Genomic DNA, 21,718 nt, shown 5'->3' on the forward strand with positions numbered 1-21,718 from the left:
GTTGTGCCGTGGTATGTTCCAGAACAACTGTCAGGAGGAAGGGGGAGGTAGAAGCCAAATTTTTGCCCGGTCCATGAAAGGCAAAACTGTGCTGTTAATATGCATCCCTTTTACAACCTAAGGACAACATTAAGTTTGAATCCAGCTCTGGCAAACACTTTTTTTTTTTTCTCTTTTGTGCTTCCGATGCTGAAGCTTGTGTTTCTTTATTGTAGTGGGGTGGTATTTAAATTGAATTCCCTTTGGTTTACAAAAGGAGGGAAGATAAGTAGCAAGTGCATTTAAAACAAGCAGCAAATTCTATAAGCAGCAAAAATAATTAAATTTGTTTTCTTGTGCGTTAGTCTTGGGGTCAGTCTCCTGAATGGATTTTTTTTATAAATAGGGATGTGCTTTCATGATGGTGTTCTTTTGATGGAAGCATATATAGTTTTCATCTTCCAGCTAACTCCTGTTTTCAGGAAAATCGAAGGAACTATCATAAGGCCTTCTTATACTTTGGCCAGGATTGAAGTTACCAAATTAAAAAACAGCTAGGGAAGAAACTAAAGACAGAGGTCTAAAGCATGTAGATTTCTGTACTCATAAGTAATAGTTAGGAAACCAAGGTAAAAATAAAAGAAAAAATACAAATGCATTTTGCAAGACTACCATAGCATGCTTTCTTGCAGTTAAATGTTCAGTATGTGCCACCTCTCATACTACAGTTTGCTGTGAAATTACAGCTTTTCATAAGCATTAATCAAGCACATGTTTTTTTTTTAGTAAGCTAGGTGGCTTCTGGAATAAATGAACAGCCAAAGCTGAGCCAGAAAAGTCTGCCAAACTTGCATGAGGATGCTCTGTCATAGACATGTTTAAAAACCTCAGTTTTTAGCAATTCAGATGCCACTTTTTTTTTTTTTTTTTTTAAGGAGTATATATAAATTAAACGCTTGTATCTTTTTTCATGATAATTAACTCATATTGTTAAACATTTGATAAAGGTCAGGCAGGCAACAGGCAAAAGTACTGTTGGAATCTTTATTTTACTGTAAAACTTAAAGTAATTTTACTCTATTTTAACTGTTCTAGCTGATTATTAGAGACAGCAAATGATTCACATTTTGAGGTAGGTGGCATTTGTCCTGTCTATCCATCAGGGAGAAGAAAGTTGTTCAGTAATTACTGAAAACACAACCGAAACAATGCTTATTTAGCATTTTTGACTTTTCCACAATTTCATCAGAATGCTGAAACTTCATCAGAATGGTTAAACAAAGTTGAATAGGCTGAGTCTGTGATGGTAGAATTAACCTCTATTCATCAATCTGCTGTTGGAAGTACCTGATCAGAACAGTACTAGGATACTAGCGCTTGTACTGCTGATTAAACCTTAACCTGGGATCCTATCCAAGGAAAAGAAAGTAACTTTCCTTTGAACAAGGGCATTCTCTTTCTTAAGCTTATTTTCAGGTATGCCATTACAAAGTGTTGAATGTGAGACCTCCCTTCCATTTCTATACCTATAGATTACAGAGCAATATTTAATAAAGTTCTGCAGGGCACAAGAGTTAAGACTGCATGATGTGCACACTCGAGGTTTCTGTGGCCACATTTGCCAACAATGATGTGTTTTTATCTTGTTCCTTTGGGGAACAGCTTCTGTGTAATCTGGTTAAAGGGTACAAGTATGTGTGTGTATGCACACAATTTATCCCGAGGCAGAAATATGAATGAATTGTTAAAGGTCAGTGGTTGCCTGGTTGCTGAGACAATAGTAAGAAACCCTCCTTGAATAGGCCAAAGTGCTTTACTTTCTTAGCTATGTTCACTCAGAGAAGTTACCGGAATATGGATGACAAATCCTCTTGAAGGTTGTTAAAATGCTAAGTGTAAAATATCTTTGATATGCTTGCTGCTCATATCATAACTTACTCCTAGCATGCATTATGTCGGCCTGATAACTTAGCTTCAGATGGTCTCTGAAGTCATGAACTCTGGGGGGGGGGGAGTTCAAAACACAGTCTCTGGCGTGTTTCGATTTGCTTGTTTTGTCTTTTTATGGGGACTGCTTAAAACTGAATCCTAGAAGTTCACCAAGTTTCATTTTCTAAAACTTTTTCTCATGAGAACCCCAGCACTGAGTGTTACAGAAGAAGCGGGGAGACCCCTGCCTTCCCCCCGAGCCGCTCGGCTCCGGGTCACAGGCGCCCCGCGGCGGGCAGGGGATGGCGGCGGGGCAGGGGCCGCCCTCGCGAGAGCGGCTGACGGGGCCGGGCGGATCCGGGAGCGGCCGCCTCCCGCCCCCTCGTACAGGGGAGGCCCCTCGGAGCATGGAGGGACCAGGAGGAGCCGAGGGGGCCCGTAGTTAGCGTCGGGAGAGCCCAGGAGCCTGGGCATCTCGAAGCTCGGCACCCTCCACAAGCAACGCAGCCTCCCAGGCAGAGTGCCCGGGCGAACACGCTGCCCCATGTGTCCCGCTGCACAGTGTGTCCTGCTCTTGGGACAGTAAAACTGCCTTCCCCCCCGCGTCCATCCTCTTCCACCTCCTCCTCCCGAGCGGTTCAGGGGTATGGGGGTTGCAGTCCGTCTATAGCACTATAGCTGAAACTGGCTTTTATCTAACATGGGGCAGCTTCTGGGTTCTTCCCACTGCTGCCTCCCTGGGGCCCAGATTTGGGACGTGAAGAGAAAGCTTCCTGCCCTGGTTCGTCCCTTGGACAATTACTTGTTACTGATTTTTCAGGTAGGCAATGATGAAGCTTCAAGATGAAGTTCAAGGGCGATCAAAAGAGACTTCAGGGCCTTGGGACAACTAGTTAAGGGGTCAGGAGCACAGGTGGTATTTTTCTCAATACCTCTATTTGCAGAGATTGACGAGGTGAAAAACAGGGAGAGCCAGCAAATCAATATCTGGCTCCAGGCCTGGTGTTACGAGCAGGACTTCGTTTTTTTTTTGATTGTAGGTCATTTTACAAGACACCGGGCCTGCTGGGAATGGATGGGGTTCACCTGTCTCTAAGGGGGAAAAGGATCTTTGCTTGGAAATTAGCAGTCCTCACTGATAGGGCTTTAAACTAGATTTGAAGGGGGAAAGGGATAAAAACAGGCTGGACAGAGACAAGCAGGGGGGTGGTATGACAATTTTTAAGGGATGATGTGCTAGCAAGGACATCATCAAGGACAACAGGTCTACTGCCCCGGTTGAGGTAGGAGATAGAGAGCTATGTGGCACCAAAGGCACAAGGGTTAGTAATGACAAAAATGCCTGGGAATGGTCATGCAGGAATTAGGGCTTCTCCCCACAAAAAGATGATGGGATCACTAGCCCAACTGAAGTGCATCTACACCAATGCACGCAGTGTGGGCAACAACCAGAAGGAGCTGGAAAGCCACTGTGCAGCAGTAAAACTATTACAGTTGTCTTCACAGAAACATGGTGTGATGGCTCACACAACTAGATCACTGCAATGAATGGCTACACACTCGTCAGAAGGGATAGGCTAGGAAGGAGAGGCAGTGGGGTAGCCCTGTATGCTAGGGAGTGTTTGGACTGTCTAGAGCTGAACACTGGTGATGACAGGGTTGAGTGCTTATGGTTAAGAACCAGGGGAAAGGCCAATGAGGCATTTGTCATGGTGGGGGCCTGTTACAGACTGCCTAACCAGGACAAAGAGGCAGATGAAATATTCTACAAACAACTGGGAGAAATCGCGCAGTTGCTAACCCTTGTTCTCGTGGGGGGCTTCAATTTACCAAATATCTGCTGGAAATAGAGCACAGCAGAGAGGAAACAGTTGGGGAGGTTTCTGAAGTGTGTGGAAGATAACTTCCTGACAGCTGGTGAGTGAGCCTACTAGGGACCGTGCCCTGCTGGACCTTTTGCTCGCAAATAGAGACAGATTTGTGGATGATGTGGAGGTTGGAGTTTGTCTTGGGTACGGTGATCACGAATTAATAAGAGTTTTTGATTCTTGGAAAAATAAGGACAGGGGTTAGCAGAACTGCCACCCTAGAATTCTGAAGGGCAGATGTCAACCTGTTAAGGAAGCTTTTTGGTGGAGTCCCTTGGGAGGCAGTCCTGAAGGGTAAAGGAATCCGAGAAGGCTGAAACACTCTTCAAGAAGGAAATCTGAAAGGAGCAGGAGGAAGCCATCCCCACATGCTAAAAGACGAGCTGGTGTAGAAGAAGACCATCCTATCTGAACAGAGAGCTGTGGCTAGAGCTCAGGAAAAAAAAAAAAAAGAGAGTTTATGACCTTTGAAAGAAGGGGTGTGCTACTCAGGAGTACTATAAACATGTCATGAGGCTGTGCAGGGAGAAAATTAGAAAGGCCAAAGCCCAGCTTGAGCTTAATCTGGCTAATGCTGTTAAAGACAATAAAACATATTATAAATACATGAACAAGAAAAGAAGGACTAAGGAGAATGTCCATCCTTTACTGAATGTGAGGGGAACATAGTGACAAGAGATGAGTAAGAGGCTGATGTAGTTAATGCCTTCTATTCCTCAGTCTTTAGCAGCAGTTGTTCAGAACCAGTTGTTTTCTGGGTACCCAGCCCCCTGAGCTGGTAGATTGGGATGGGGAGCATAATCCATGAGGAAATAGTTAGCAACCTACTACTCCACTTAGATGTATGCAACTCTATGGGGCCACATGGGATTCTGGCTTGTCTCAGAAATAGTGTGGCCAGCAGGGCTAGGGAAGTGATTGTCCCTCTGTACTCAGCTCTGGTGAGGCTGCACCTTGAATAGAGTGTGCATTTTTAGGCCTCTCACTACAAGAAGGACATGGAGGTGCTGGAGTGTGTCCAAAGAAGGGCAATGAAGTTGGTGAAGGGCCTGGCAAACAAGTCTTATGGGAAACTGCTGAGGGAGCTGGGGTTGTTAAGCTTGGAGGAGAGAAGGATCAGGGGAGACCTTATCATATTCTACAAGGAGGCTATATAGCAAGGTAGGGATCAATCTCTTCGCCCAAGCACCAAGTGATAAAATGAGTAGAAATGGCCTCAAGTTGCACTAGAAAATATATTGGATATTAGGAGAAATTTATTTACTGAAAGTATTGGAATAGGCTGCCCAGGGAAGTAGTGAGTCACCAGCCCTGGAGGTCTTCAAGAAATATGTAAATTTAGAACTTAGTAGTATGGTTTAGTGGTGGACTTTAGTACTAGGTTAAAGGTTGGACTAGATGATCTTAGTGGTGTTTTCCAGCCCGAATGATTCTGTGATTCTGTGTAGGGTAAGAGTAGTTCTCTCTGTGTGGATGATGATGTTTAAGTAGGTGAGATGTCTGAACTTTGGGACGGTGTAAACCAAATTAGTAAGAGGAAGCCGTGTTAGCATAAGTGGATCAAAAGTGCTAGGTAGCACAAGTCAGTGGTAGCACAAGCTCTCGGCCCAATAAGTTAAGGGCTTCCTCAATGGATCTAGAAACAGCTCATGCCAGTGCTTCCTGCCACTTACTATGAATAGTATTGCTGTCTCTATTGTATTACAGTGGCATAAACTTACAAGCAGGCAGAAAGCAACTTTTCAGAACCTTCTGCTGGGAATGCTGAATTGTAAGAAGTTGTTTTGTTTTGACCCTTGCTGAGTACAATAGGACAATATGAGTACCAAAAATGCAGTTAAACTTTGAAAACATTCTTGATCCCTATGATAAAAATTTCTATGAAAGAATTTTTTGTCTTCTATCCTAAATTTTTCTTGGCAGGTACTGTGCTGAGATTTGGTATTGCACAAGTAGGTGTTTTGATCCCTGGTATTTTGTAGTTGCTGCTATGCCAAAACTTTTCATCCTTCTCATTCTACTCCAGGAGTTTTTATTTGTCTTGCAGAGTTGAATGGAAGTCTTGGAAAGACACAAAGACTTGCTTGTGTCTCTTGTTCACATATAGTAATGCTGTTTCTCTGTTATATTCTGTTATAGCTATTGGGAGAGTTTTTTCTTAATTCTTTGTGGCTTCATTTATGTAACTGCAACTCTCCTGAAGCCCCTGGACAATGTATGCCCTTCCCAAAATTGAAATTGGCATCTCCCCCTCTCCACATCTGATAAAAAGTGGGGAAGAAAGGGCTATTTTTATTATTTATAAACATTGGAGTGTGAAGGGGAAAGGTGTTTAAAACAGGATTTGGTGCCTGCCCCCTGGAGGCAGACATCTGTCAACTCACAGGAAGATATTTTTACGGAAAGGTTGGTCTTGTTGTATCTCCCTTTCATAATGTACATTAACAGGTCAGGTTTTATTCTTTAGGAGCTCCTCTTTGAATTATGCCATTGAATTAGAAAGCAGACATCAGATTCTCTGAGAAGAGTGACTACAAGCCCTACACTCTAAGTGAATGGTAGATGAGCTGTTTAAATTCTCACTGCTTTTGTACAGCTGACATTTTAGTGGAAGCTAAGGCAACTTCCTTAAATTGGAAATAGTATGTAGGCTTGTAAAAAAGAGCCAGGCAATAGTGGGGTCATTGGACAAAGATGTAGGCTCCTTAGGCCACTGCTATTGGTTTTATGTATTACGGAGACGGCATACTATGCTTAAGAAGGGATAATTATAAGGAAATGCCTGGTGAAATTAATTTCCTTTTAATCATATTTAAAGAGTGTGGCTCTACTTACCCTTATGTAAAGAATCTTATTTTCAAACAATGTGTGCTAAGGAAAAGCCAGTCCTCTGGCTATATATTCTTGAAATCAGGGGTAGCTAGCCTGCAGTCCACAGAGGGTCTAAACGGGCATATAAACTTGTGGTTACTCATCTGCAAGGAATTGTATGGCTTCACTGACACTTGATAACTGATACTAGTGGACCATGACTGGGAGGTCAATTGCATATGCACACACTTGGAGGAAGCTTGCTTTCTTGCTTGATTCAAGGAAATCAACCCATCTCCACTAAAAATTAGTGTATAGAATCATAGAATCAATGAATGTTTTTGGTTAGAAGGAACCTTAAAGATCATCCAGTTCTAACTCCCCTGTCATGGGCACAGATAAATCCTTCTAGATCAGGTTGCTCTAAGCCCCATCCAACCTTGAACACTTCCATGGCTGGGCCATCCACAGCTTCTCTGGGCTATGTGTTCCAGTGTCTCACCACCCTTATAGTAAATAATTTCTTCCTAAATATCTAAACTAACTGAGATGTCTTGACTGGTTTTCTGCCTCCCCTGCCTAACTTCTCCCCTGCCTAACTGGTTTTCTGCCTCTGCTGCCTAACTTACTGCATGTCAGGATTGAGAGCTTTTGTTCCCAAGAAAAATATCTTTATCACCCCGATCTCATTTGCTCCGTTATCTCTGAGGACAATTTCGCAAAGTATCTCACACACTAGTGCCTTAAACACCCAAAAATTTGCCTTTCTGAGACTTAGGGTCTTGACTCTACTTTCTGCCCATCCTGTAACCCTCAAGATTGAGAATTCTACCAGGGCACGATCACTGCAGCCCATACTGCTTCCACTCTTGACCTCTCTGATAAGTTCTTCTGCATTGGTGAGCAACAGGTCCAGCATCGTATCTCCTCTGGTTGTGCTATTTATCACCTGTAGTTTCCTGGACTGCTTGCTGTTTGCTGTGCTGCTTTTCCAGCAGATGTCAGGGTGGCTGAAGTTACTTAGCAGGGTCAGGGCCTGGAATTATAATGGTTCCTGAAGCTGCAGAAAGAACTTTTCATCAAAATCCTCTCCTTGATTGGGTAGCCTGTAACAGGCACCAACCACAAAGTTTCCTTTCTTGGCTTGGTCTCTAATTTTTACCCATAAGTTCTCAACCTGTCGTTGCTGTTCTTCAAAGACAGCTCTGTGCAATTTTTTTTTTTTTCATAGAGGGCAACTCCCCCACTTTTCCTTCCTTGACTGTCCCTTCTGTACAGTTTATAGCTCTTGATTGCAGCACTCCAATCATGTGATTCACCCTGCTATATTTCTGTGACAGCAATCAAATGATAGTTTTCCAACTGGGCAGTGACTACCAGCTCCTTTTGTTTGTTACCCATGCTGTGTGCATTTGTATAGAGGTGTTTTATGTGGGCCTTCAGCTGCCTCACCTTTCTGACAATGTTGTTTTGGGGTTGAGGGGCATTGCAGTAGGTGTGCTCTTCTATCCTGTTGCTCGTGAGTATGTGAGTTTCATGATTTAGGGCCCCACTTTCCAGGCTCATTAGTTTAAAGCATACTGTACTAAGATTTTCATTCCTTTAGTAGATAGGTAGAGCCCGTCTCTCCCCAGTAACCTGTATTTGTTGAAGTACCTTCCATGATAATAGAAGTCAAGGCCCTGTCATTGACACCAGTCATGTGTTAGTCTGCATGATGTGTCAACTTCTGCTCCCACCTCTGCTTCTACCTGGCAAGATAGAGGAGAAAACTACCTGGGTCCCCACTCTGTTCACTTGGGCCCCCAGGACACTGAAGTCTTGCTTGATATTGCCCAGGCTATGCAGTACTATACATACAAACATACATATATATATGGTGTTCACAGGCACACAACATGTACAGCAGATTCTGTCTCAGAGCTGTTTTCTCAAAACAAAACAAAACACAAAACAGCAAAATTGTTTGTCATGGGCAAGGCACAGGATCACCGGCCGTACCAGTCAGAAGACAGAGTACAGAAGGCTGTAGGACTCTAGTGCAAGATAAAAGTGCTGTGAAGCACTGGCAAGGTCCCCAGAAGTTCAGTGGGGAAACTTCAGGGAGTTCAGTCTCTTGAACACAGGGAGCTGAGCACATACATGCACTGGGGGAGGTGTGTAATAGCTGGACTAAGTGGTTTAGAGTGGGTAACTATGGAATATGTGGGTGATTCCCCCGCAAAAAAATCCCCTGTACGTTGTTCTGAGCCTGATCCTATCTTGCTGTGTGGAGGAGGGAGGAATATATCACTTTGAAGCTGCCATGGAAAAGGCAGTCATCAGTGCTAAGGGTACACAGAATGATGCACTGAGGCTTGGTAAGGCCTGCTTTGACATCGTATTCTTGATTCTCTGTTTTCTTGAACTTTCAGTAGCCACTCAGCAACTGTATGCTCTGCACTAAACTTCCAGTCACATTGCGCTGACTCTATGATACACGGTGTTTGATTCTTCATTGCCTTCCATCACAACGTTTGTAGGATTGTGCAACTGATCCTTATGGGTAGAACTTCTGTCCAAGTCCTATGAGAGGAACTGAGTTCTGTGAAGAGTAAAAAGCAGCAACTGTATTATTTTTCATTTAATTCTCTTTCCTTCCAACTGTATCAACACTTGGCTTGCCTCACTCAGTACCACCAGACTTGTGTTGAAAGCATCTTTTGGAGTCCAACTTTTTCTGGAATATAGCAATGGTAGCATATGTTATATAAAATACCAGTTTTATAGTGCATCAGAAGCTTTTTTACAGTCTTTACAATTTCGCTTTTAAACTTGCCAAATGTAGTGGTTCTCACTGTAGTTTTTTCTCAATGCTTTTTTTTTTTGTTGTTCTGAAAAATACAGAAAAAAAAAAAAAAGAAAAAAGAGGAACAGTTCTAGGAAACTGGAGAATAGCAAAAAGTTTGTCAGATAATGTTAAGTGCCAGGAAAATGTTTGTCATATCACAGGCATTAAGTATTGGATGACATGAGTATTTGCATGTATACTACTCATTTTACCATAATGTAAATGAGTCTACCTTAAAAACTGTGTAGTCCTAGCATGCCTATACTATCCTGTAGTGGGCAATGTACACGTCCTTCTGCCTGGCAAGCAGATAACCTGCAAAAATACATTTGTTTATTATGAAAATGTGAAACTTTAATAGAAGGAGAAGATGTTGTAGATACTGTGCAAGATACTTGTCCTTATCCCTGTTTCATAAAGAATCAGAGCAGCAAATGATAATTAGATTAAAGGTAAATTTTCCTCAGTACACTGAAGGTGTGGACTGTGTTATTCAGATGTTTTAGGGAGATTTTGTATTTCTCTTTTGTTGCTCATATTGACATTCATACCAACTGAATGTTTCAGAAGGTCAATTTATACTGATATTTCCTGTTGCTGCACCTGTAACACACCACTAGTGTGTTTAATGAGCCAACAGAGTTAACATGAGCTTTTTGACTATCACAGACATTGTGTTCCCTACAAGGAAGTCGATGTTGGAAAACAGATCATATGGGTTGATTCCTAGAACATATAACGGGGTTAAATATGGTTAGTTGGTGTGGTGGCTTGAAAACATGTGAAAAATGAGCCTGGTGCTCACAGCTGTATGGATTTGTTTTACTGAAAATGAAAGAAAATAATAAAGCCTATTTATCATGGAACCCTACTTTTTCTTGTTGCACATGAAAACATGAGCACTGTTAATTTGTGCTTTTTTTAACTGATTGCTCATGGAAAAAATGTTAAGACCTGAAGTCCTGGCTAAGTCTGAAATTGTTTCTTATTATCTTTTGTTAAGATTAAGCTAGTTAGTTTCTCAGTTAGTTTCTCAGTTAATTTCCTATCAGTCTTCTCCAAAAGAGTACAATAGGTTCCAGAAATTGCCTGACTTGCAGATGTATATGAAAATGCCCCTGGAAGAAAACTTGGTAAACTACTTATTTGGGAAAATAATGCAAATTTTGCAGTACTGAGATACTGATTATCCTTATTTATTTATTTATTATTTTTTTATTTGCATAGCAATCCACAAACCACAAATGTTCTGTTCTCCTGAAGGAACAGATTGTTTTTCTTCATGTCAGATTTAAGAAAATTGGAGCTGATCAATTGAATGGTCTCTTGTACTACCATCTGGAGGGATTTTTGTATTATTATTTCTATGAAGTACTTTTCGTCCTGTTTTTGTTTTATAATTCACCCATTCTAAAATTCTCTAGCTGAAAGGTAAAACTTTACTATATTTGTTATCACAGGAAAAGGCCTTAGAAAAGAATGGTAAAATTGTATGATAGCAAAGCAAGTCTTGCATGAAGAATAGTGAGCCTGTAGTACAGATTGGGGTTTAGTGGTTGTTCAAGCCAAAATGCAGAGCTGCTGGGGAGACATTTATGAAGTGCTGTCAATTCTTATGCTACTGTTGATGCTACATAGCTTAAAGCTATTACAGAAGCTCCAAATAAACTATTCTTTTATAATCTCTGACACTGAAGTCAGATTACAGACTTGTATTAAGTGGCCTACTTTTTTTTTTGGTACCAAAGTTTAGGAGCTTTGCTGAAGGGAAGGTTTGTAACGGTGAAGTAATCTCAGCACTAAACAGATGTGCATCTGTATGCCTTAAGAGTAGTTATAAACATAGCATATATCATCAATGTATATATTTTATGCACATGAAAAAAATCTGTTTTGGTCTGGAAATGTGATATTTAAACATAAGAGTAGCAGGTAAATAGTGCTGAATACCTTTCTGCATAGCTTGGTCTCCAGGTTCTTGTTTGTTGACAAGTGTTCTATGGTTAGTTTTGGCTCAGTGATGATCAAGTAAGCAGTCTCTCTGCATTAAAAAATTTAAAAGCTTTACTTGGGTAACAGAAACATTTATCAAATTTGGCTGCTTCTGTAGATACATTAAGAATAAAACACCATTCTAAATCAGGAGCAAAAGACTGTCAGCGTGTAAAAGATATGTGTCACACAGATATTTTCTGTTACTCCATTCATTGGACTTTTTAAAGTATTCATGGTGTCATTAAAGTACAACACTAGCCTGTTTGGGTTAGGTTAGTTTAGCAACTCCCTTCACACAGCAGATGCCTTGATTCAGCAGTGTGTATCCAAGATGAGTGTTTAACTTAGTCAGACTACACCTTTGTGCAGGTTCAGATACATTTAAAGCACTTCAAAACAAACATAGATTTTTCCTCTCCTTTTGTATTTTCCCCCTATTCCTAGTACAGGGAGAAGGGGTGAAATTCAGAATATAGAAGTGATAGTTATGGATTTAAACATATAAGGAAATATTTGTAAAGGCTGTGTGTTATAAAATGTAAAGAACATACAGTTACACGAACCTAGTTCTGTGGCAGTAACCCTATGTAAACTTCCTGACAGTTTGACAGTGACTCTTCACATAGCATTGCAGGTGGTATGCAAAAATAAATATATATATATATTTTGCTAGTGCCATTTATATGTAAAAACATTCATCTAGAAGCAGATGTCTGCATATATATGAAGTATTGCCAAAGTTCAAGCATTTCAAAGTCATGTGTCAGAGTGATAAATCACAGAATAGTAGATTTTTTAATATATTTTAAAAAATATAATAATTATTTTTTAAATATAATAATTTCAAGGGTTCAGGCCTTAAAAATTTCACATGAAAGTCTGCAACTGATTGTAATCCTTTTTTTAAAATTAATTATTATTATTTTTTTAAGGACCAGTGAAATTTTCTGGTAATAAAATGATCCACGTGATGGGGCTTTGAGAATAAAACACCAAATATTGTGAGGCTTTGGAGGTGCTGATTGTGTGTACTGCTGATTAAGTGATCGATCCCATTACCAGAGTCTCTTGGCTTAATTTAGGGATACGTTAGGTATTATTTACATATGACGCATAGAGTGGGATGATGCAGATGGCATTGTTTCAGCAGAAAGTTTAGGAGAAACTGTCTTTAAGAACAGTGGGCTGCACATCTAAAAGATTTGTAGTATGTGTTCTCTTTCTCTACTTGGTACAAAGGGATAGAAGAAGTTTAAAAAGTATACTAAAGATTTTTGTCTGTCTTTATTATTATTATTATTTTAAAATATAGTCAGGCTTTCCTAGCAATACCATATAGTCTTGTCCGAATGGGACTGTAAGCATGTCTGGGAACTAGTTTGTTTTAGTTTGGCCAGTGTTTGTTACATTACTTTCTCAGAGATAGCAATATACCAAATATATTCAATATTTGAATGTCAGTGCCTTCCATAGGATTACCTGTTTGCCTGTTCCCATAATAAAAGGCATCGCAACAGACCAACATTTGAGCTTTAAAGCCTAGCTCTGGGATTTCTAGGGGGTGCTTCCTCCTCCTCAAGGCAAGGGATTTGCCAGTGTTTATCACAGTATTACTGCCTAAACAGCCAGGAGGAAATGCCTGGTGCTAGAATGGGCTGTAAACCTTGCCTCTGTCAGCGTAAGGTATCTGTTCCTGCTTAGGATTTGTATCCATGAGTTTGTTTCTGGATTTTCAGCAGTTGAAAAGAAGGTACCAAGATACCACGTCAGTATGGCCATTGCTCATTTACAGCGGGTCCGAGCCGTAAGAGAAATGTTCAAATACCTTCTTTTGTTTCTAATGATGTGAATGCACCCCTCAGGTGAGGCCCCAGTTACCAGCTGACAGCATGATTTGCATTAGACATCTCAATCTTATTAATTCCACTTAGATCTTCACTTCAGTGAATATATAAGTATTGTGCAAGAAACTTGAAACTAGCATGCTCTTTGGCTGTTTGGTGTGGCATCTGAGATCGTGCAGATGGCAGCAGCTGTGATCCAGCAGGTAGAGGACAGTGCTGGTTTGTGGATCCTGCAGAAACCCCAGGTGTGGAGCTGAAGGACCTTTCTTGAAGTACCTCAAGAAAGAGGTAGTTCTTGGTGTATAAACATTATGCGTGTCAGCAGTGTGTGTACCTAGGGGACCCATGGCATTTGGGAGTAGCCGAGATGGGACTTGGGGGATCCTCCTGGAGCCTCAGCTGCTGCGGATGGCGCAGACTCCTCAGCACCCGTGTGCTTTTTGTGCTGTAGCTGCTCTGCACGTGTTTGCCGGCGGCTCCAAGCTCTCTCCCCTCCTGTGGCAGCCATGGCTGGCCGGCCGGGGCACAGAGAAGCGCTCGCGTCCTCGGGACTGCAACTCCGAGGCCTTGCACTTCGGCTCAAAACTTTCAAGGCACAGGCAGGGTGCGCAGGGCCGGCCAGCCCCGGGGCCCCGAGGGTGCCTGCAGGGCCGAGGCAGCCCGGTATCGGCGGAGCCCAGCGGAGCGGGGCCCGGCCCGATAGGCAGCGCCCCCCGCCCCCAAGCCGCGAGCGGTGCTACGCGTCTCCTCCCCGCCTCCTCCCCTGCCTTAACCGGGGCGCTGGAGGTTCCTCTCCGGCGGGAGGGACCGTAGGAAATAAAAACAAGTGTGTGAAGCGCTAGAGGAGGAGGAGGAGGGGTGGTGGTGGTGGTTGTGGGGAGGATGAGTTGAGATGAGATTAGTTCTCCCGTCCTCCAGCTGAGCCGCTCCGCCACCGGCCGAGGGGGTCCCCGCGGCAGCGAGGTAACGACCATGGGCGGCCGCGGCGCTGCTGCGCGGGGCTTTGTTCCCGGCGGGGCGGCCGAGGGGGCTCTGCGGCGGCGGGGGGCGAGCAGAGGCGGCGGAGGGGAGAGGGGAGCTGGGGCCGCGCTGGGGTGGGAAGAAGGGGAAGGGGAGAAAAAAAAAAAAAAAAAAAAAGGGGGAAAAAGGGGCTGTCCCCAGCCGTGCGCCGCCGGGCTGGGGCGGCTGCTGCCCCCCTCTCCCTCCCAGGGCCTGCCTGCTGGCAGCGGGGGGGTGCTGGGCTGGGGCAGGTGTGAGGGCTCGGGGTCCCCGTCCCTCGGCGAGAGGGTTCAAGGGTTGTTGGGGGCAAAGGTGGCGGGGAGCTGCTGCGGGCAGGGCAGGGCGGGATGGCGGCAGGAGCCGGGGAGGTGCTGCTGGGGTTGTTGAACCAGCGCCGGGGGCTCTCAGCGCGCAGAGGAGCAGCGCCCGGGCGTGTGGCGCTCTCCTGGAAAGTTGCTGGAGCCCTGAAGGGTTTGGGGAGGAGGGGGAAGGGAGCGCTGCTGCTGCTGGCTGTTCGTGAGGACCACCGCGGAAACGACTGGAAGGAACATCTGCATGGCAGCGGGCGGCTCCCCGCGGGGGTGTTGAACCCGAAGCCGTGTTGGGACAGCCCTGAACCCACCGTACTACAAAGTTTTGTCGTCTGTGGTGAAGGGAGTAGCTTGTTGTCTTCGGTGCTAACGCAGATGTCTCTTGATGGCCAGCTTCTCCCCGTTTGCAGTGGTTTGCTGTCGCTGTCTTGAGCTGTCAGCTGTCTAACAGAAAGAAAAAGTCAAATTGTCTAGTTATTTATGAACGCTTTCCTTACTAACCCCAAGGATCCGGGTTTGGGATCCTTGTGTTTCTTCTGCCAACTTATGTCATGAACAGCTTTTGGCATTTGTTTGGATGGTTCCTACTCCAAGGTCATAATCTCCGAAGTTGGCATGGTCTCCTTCTGAGTGGCAAGGAGTTGTGCCTCAGCAAAACATTTCAGTCCCAAACCTAGAATTAGCTGTTCATTACCACATTTTGCATATATTTATTTATTTATTTATTTGAATGCTCTTTATATGCTAGGTGGTATATAATTTTTCTGCATTGAGGAGCATCTGGTAGCAGCCTTTCCATTTGCAATCACCATGTTTACCTTTTACTAGGTATGAAATGAAACAGTGGTGGGAGTCACAGGTATAGAAGGCTACGTGAAGGAGACTTGGGGTCTGTTATTTGATGTTTGATAGGAAACTTCTGGATGCTGCTCAATGCCATGAGTGATTACAGATGTCTTAAGCTGGCTAATTTTTAAAAGAAGCTGCTGCAGTAAATTGGCTAAAAGTATTCAGTAAAGGGTTAAATGGGACCTTTTCTTGAACTAATGAGATTCTTGATGACTTTGAAGCTGTAAAATGGAAACTCTGAAGTACTGCAAATAGTGGGTTTTTCATTTTAAATAGCCAAAAGGTTTTGTTTGTTTGTTGTAATTAAACTGGTTACTTCTAATAACTAATGTTTATTGGAAGGCTTACTCAGTCATTTAATTTGTTGGAAATACATGCGGTAGTAACTTAGCGTTATGTTGCCAAGAGTATTCCATGGATTAAACAAAAACATACAATTTCTTAACGTGTGTGTGCCACAAGGAACTGTTATTTAGAGTGGGCAATGGCCACAAATGGTTTAATCGGTGTTTCTTGCAATTTCTGACTTAACCCTGTGTACCTCTCTGCAGTTCACACTTTGTTTTACTGAACAACTGTAGTATTTTGGGGTTATTGTTAGTGTAGGCATTACCTTCTCTGGCCCGCTCCTGTTTCCTGGCTGTGCATAAAGTACATCTGGATACAGAAAAATTTCCCTGTTTTGAGTTCTTTTGCTGCTTGTGCTGCTTTGCAGGATGACTAGAGTATATTCCCTAGATGTATTAAGAGACAATCTGTCTCTTTGACTGCACGTTCTATGTTTGGAAGAAGGTGTAGTATCACTGAGACTCTGAATAGTGCAGAAGACTGGAATAATACAGAAATTTCTTTCTGACAAGCTGATGAAGAGTTTCATATCTTTTTTGTGCCCTCCTTATTTTTTGGAAATGGCCAAACTGACAGAGAGTGAAGCAATATTGTGTTGTGTGTCAGTGAGGCTTAACTGAGTAAGACATTATTTAGTATAGTTACTTGCATATTTCCTAAACATACTTTTTTTTTTCTTAAAAAAAAAAAAGAAAAAAAGATGGAAACTAGCAAGCATTGCTAAAATTAGTGAGCAGGTGTAACGAAGGGGAAAAACAAATGTGGTGAAACATTTGCAAAAGAAGGAAATTAATCTAGAACTCGCTAAACATACTACAGGAACTATAATGGTTGTTTAGGCATTTAATTTTAGGGCCTACTGTTCTGTTTTATTCCTACTGAGGCTGCCTGTTAAATGATCAAGTTGTTACCCATTCACATACTGAACAAATCCTGATTGTCTACTGTGTACCTGCTAAGGATGTACAATGCTTCCCATAGCAATGAGTGCTGAATGTACCCTATGCATCAGCTTGGCAAGACTTTTCATAAACTTGCAGCTTTATTTTTCAGGGGGAGGGTGAGGGAGGAAGCTCCTGAAACAGCTTGCACATTGCTGTTTGTTGCTGTATTGTGTTGTGAAAAGTGCTGTGTATATTCTGCGAATATGTTTCCTGTAAGTACAACTTTGGCTGTACTTTCTGCTGATCAAGTGCAACCTAAAATATTGTTGCATGGGCAGTGTAATTGCTTTTTCTTATGCTGAGTCACTGAGTGAAGTTGGTAAGGTCTCTCTGGGGTGTTTGTCCAGATGTTAAGTAAGGTATTCATTTACCTCATGTTGATGGTTTAAGAGTTAAAATGAGTTGCTTGAGTAAAATAGTACCATGGAGCAAATCCTGTTGTTTCCCACAAAGATGGATTGATAGACCAAGCCTGACTGGCATCAAAGGACGGAAGCCTAGAAAAGAAACTTTGCAGGTCAGTCTGCCCTGGGCTTCTGGCCCTCCCATACAGGAAGCTCAAGTACAGGCCTGAAGGCATCCAGAAGTGACCAAAGCCAAATGAGTGTCTTTGTACATCAGCTACACCTGAGCTATTTCTGAAGAGCCTTCTTTTGGAAAATCGCTCTTGATGGAGACTCTGAAAGAGGATGTGTGTAACAGGAGTGGCAGGGGACAAGGAGCTAGTGACTCTGGCTTTTTTTTTGTTGTTGTTGTTTGTTTCTCCTGGCCTCTGTACCTTTGTGGCTGGAAGGCAGAAGTGAGCAGGTGACTGTACCTCCTCCCTAAAAATCAATTTGGACTTGGGAATTGGTTAATTGTTTCTTAGACCACAGGCCTACATGAAGACAGGGATTTGCTTGCAAGCGTTTGCAGGTGTTTGGCAGCAAATTATTTTACTGAGGGGCAGAGGATAAGGTTGGGGGAAGCAAGCATCCTGGAAATGTCACAGCTATTAAAGTTTTAGCTGGTCAGTGTTCCCAAAGTGGGGCCTGCCATAAGTTCATGAGTGAAAACAGTTCCAGAAAAGCAGCCTGGAAGATAGTGTTTCACACCTGGGGATAGAGCAGTCTGCTCCTTGCAACATCCATAGCACTCCAACAGGGGTGTACTTCATTGTATTAATTTCAATTTTTAAAATTAATCCTTTGGTACAATGTCAGGAATGGCAGAATAAACAGAAATGGCTGCAGTTGATAAATGAAAAAACAAGGAGGTTGAGTTAAGTTTAAACTGTCTTTATAGAAATGTGGGAGAGTCTGTGGTGATAATGATAACGCACTTTATCCATGTAAGCCCCCATCTCTCTTTTTTCTTACTTGAATTGATAATCTGTTGTATTTTATTGTGCAACTGTGCTTTTAAAGTTGTTTCCTTGCACTGGTTAGAAACAAAACTGGACTTGCATACTCAGGCCTTGGTAAGTTTGGGGGTGGGTGGGTTGCGGTTGTCATGCGCTTGATATATTAAGGCAGATTTTCCATCGCCTGCGGCATGTATTGTAGTGATCTGACACTGATACAAAATTAACATTGTCTTGCTTCACAGGGACTGGGTGTTCACCCTTTTTCCTTCCCTCCCTTTCTTGCGCATGCAAGGTTAATTACCCTGAGGGTACAGGCCTGTGTGATACCAGAATTAAAATAATGAATTGCTGGAGGCATAAGGTGACAGATTGATTTGCAGTAATCTAATGGGCAGGTGTGTTGATGCAGCCTGCTTCCAGTGGAATTTGAGGAAATTAAGCAGCCAGGGAAAGAGAAGATGCCGTTGTCTTTGTAGTTCTTTAAGCTATGTGGACACTCTTCACTCCTCCAGCTTTGGGTATAACAGAAAGAGGTTGTTTAATTCATTTGGTGTTGTACTTATTTGTGATTTTTATAGAATGAAAAAGAGTGGTGGTGTTTGGAGGGTGGTCTGTTAGGTGTATGTATTCTGGATGTACTTCTAGAATTGTGTTTTTTTTTTTTTTTTAATTTAAATCTAGTATTCTTGGATTGATTACTTGGATTGATTGATACTGAAAGACAAGGGTGGGGTGCTATTTTCTCAACCTTAACCACAGAAACAAACAAACAAAAGAATTGAGGGCATCTGAGTTTTCCTTTTAGTTTACTGAAAGCTGTATGCTTGTGGATAGTGAAAAAGTGTATGATGATGACTTTAACCTACATGCATATGGTTTTATTTTCAATTAAAACACTGTTCTTTATTTTCCCTTGAGTTAATTTTAGTTGGGTAAACTAGAATACTGCAATGTAAGTGAATGTGTAGTTCTTCTGTTGAAAAAAACTTCAGAACACATATAAAACTTTCAACGTACCATGCACCCTTTTGCTTACCATTTCCCAGACTCTATTTTGTAAAATACATTCCCACTGATCAGCAGAAGAAATGTATTTAAAGCAGTCTTTTTAGTTGAAGTAGAATGGGTTGGCTTTCTTTTTCTTCCTCCATAGGAAGTCTCTCTTTTTCTGCAGCTGCTACTAGTAAAATTAATTTGAAAAGTTAAGATTAAAATTAAAAATGATAAAGAAAAAAACGTACTAGTATGTAAGTTGTTGAGGGCTGACTGTTTTTGCGTAATATAATCGTGGTGAATATGAGGACCTGTGCAGAAATCTTTTCTCTGGCAGTGTTCCTTTGCACCAATTTAAAAAGTAAAACCCATTGCACTTTCTCTAAGCAAGCAAGTATCTCAAACTTTTTTTTTTTTTTTTTTTTTTTTTTTTTTTTTTTTTTTGCTAGGCTTCCTCCTGTCCAGATTAGGCCGCTTTTGTCTAAGTAACTGGATTAATTCTGCTTAATACATTTTTTATTTTTTTAAGCCTCAGTTCTGTTTCTGTTCTAGTGATTTAGCAGGTGGTTGCTGCTGAAAATGGCCCAGGGGGCATTTCCATCTGGCTTGCCACCTTTCTGCTGGAGGGGATGAGGAGAGCCTAGACAGCTGTGTGGCACCTTCTGTGCCTGCTGCTCAGTACCAGGTTGCTGCTGCTTCTGCTCCTTGCAGATGTGACTACCTTCTCCTATTGTCCACTGTGAGCTGCAGTCCTTTGTGCTGGCTAGCTTAAGTCCTAAAATTGTGGGCCAACTATTCCCCACAGGGCAGCAGCTGGATTTGTACTGGCCAGTGAATATGACTTGCTGCTATCAGGGAGAAAACTTGGTATCTGGGAGAGTGAGGGGGAATGGAAGGCATCTCATAGGGAAGGGGAGGGGAAAAAAGTTGATTTTAGGATCTGAGACTAGTAAATACATTTACTCATTTAGTAAAAGAGTATATGCTGAGCCATGGAGATACCATAGCACTGTGGGATGCCCATCTTGACACGTGGAAGCGAAGGAGAGTAGGAGCTTGAACCTGTCTTCCACATCAGGAGTGTCCTGACTTAAAGGTCCTGTGGTCTTTTGTGTCTATGCTGTGTGTGCTGGTTCTCCCTTTGCCAGTTAGGTAGTTCAGTGTGAAGTGCAAGAGCTGCACCAGGAGAGACTGACAGAGGCAGGTTTTCTGGTCTGGCATAGCTCAAGCATTCCTGGTTGTTTGATACCAAGATTAGTCCACTAGATGTTTCTTCTGGAGGTGGGATTGCTTTTTAACACCCAGTTGTAATGGGTTTCCTTTTTTATGAGTGTTTTGATCTGTACCACATTGTGGGCATCCTTGTTTTCTGTCCTTCCTGGGGCTAGTAAAGAGGAAGACATGATCTGTGTTCACAGCCTTATGTGAGTTTTCCCCAAATTGCAAAGGAAATATGCATGGAAACACAACTTCTGTGCACACAAGCTTTTGTATTTGTTTAGCTTTAATGGTTAATAGATGATAGTGGCTTGTTACAGGATGCAGCCAATGTCCTGAAAATACTCCAAGAGCAAAGAATATCTCTGGGGGGTATTGTGTGCTTGTACACCTGGGAACATGTGATTTCCTGAACATGTGTTTCAGGTTTTGTTTACTTTGTGTATCTGGGCCTTCCTACAGTGTTTGCAATCCAAATGTAATTTTTTTTTGGACTGTTGACATTGTATTTTTGCCAGGGTATGGGTAATTTGCCTTTTATTATTTTTGAAGTATATATCAAGAAATTTCAGCTGCCTGGATTTTGGTAACGCTGTTCCCTTTGGGTTTGACGAAGGAGTTGTTTGATTTTAATTTATAAACATGCAGCCTGTTGCTATGGTCAAGAAGTGGGAGCCTGGAACCTGGGTATGGTTAAATTAATTGTTGTTGATTTTGATATTGAACCAATTTGTGTTTTTAAAACAAACACAACCAGAAAACTCAGAAATACTTTGGAACACAAGGTGTCTCGCTATTTAAAAACAAAACTTTCCTGAGGTATGTTAGTATTCTTGCAGCTATCAGCAACTTTAAACGTTTAGAGTTTCTTTTTAGTTGATGTGGATTTGATTTGGGAGGTCAAAAAATCATGTACAACTAATGTTTTTATATATATATATATATATATATATATAACATTTTTTTTTTTCCTGCAGCTTCTGGGAAATCTGGCATTTCCAGTGAGATTAAGCAGATTTAGGCATATATGACAAAACTCTGTGGGGAGGATGTAGTTTTTAAGTAGTGGTCTGTATTCTAGCTAATACGTTTCTAGATTAATAGATTTCAGCCATAACACAAATTGTTATTAATTTATTTGTTAAAAATCATCTATGCTTTCTCCTGTCTAGATCAAATGTTGTATTTTTGAGCTCTAATTTTATAAGTATCAAAAAATTTGTTGCTCTATCTTGGCTGCTCTTTGACTATGGTTTGTGGAAAGGAAGATGGTATTTTTTAAAAAAGTGAGCAATACACTTCTGTGTTTAGAAGTGCATCTCCCATCCATAAGTAAAACATGATATGTAAATATTGTCAAGTTTATGCACTTCATTTATATAACTGTGGAAAGAAGCGACTGGCTTAATAAAATTCTGAAGTCATTTTCAAAAAGTTCTGTGTTTTGTGCTTTAT

General features: G+C 42.0%; 1 protein-coding gene across 3 annotated transcripts in view; it reads left to right on the top strand.

The window, feature by feature from the left end:
- The window catches only part of TNS3 (tensin 3), a 246,082-nt gene that overhangs the window by 20,525 nt on the left and 203,839 nt on the right, over positions 1–21,718 (top strand). The window contains exon 1 of one of the 3 annotated variants that reach the window (XM_032182221.1): positions 14,153–14,219. The exons of 1 other annotated variant lie outside the window; for it this stretch is intronic. The gene's annotated coding sequence lies outside the window, so the exon portion shown is untranslated. Of the gene's footprint in view, positions 1–14,152; positions 14,220–21,718 lie in introns of those variants that run through there. One more of the 3 variants, XM_032182222.1, reaches the window with a different exon arrangement.

This window comes from Aythya fuligula, chromosome 2 (assembly GCF_009819795.1).
Source record: "Aythya fuligula isolate bAytFul2 chromosome 2, bAytFul2.pri, whole genome shotgun sequence".
Classification (NCBI taxonomy): Eukaryota; Metazoa; Chordata; class Aves; order Anseriformes; family Anatidae; genus Aythya; species Aythya fuligula.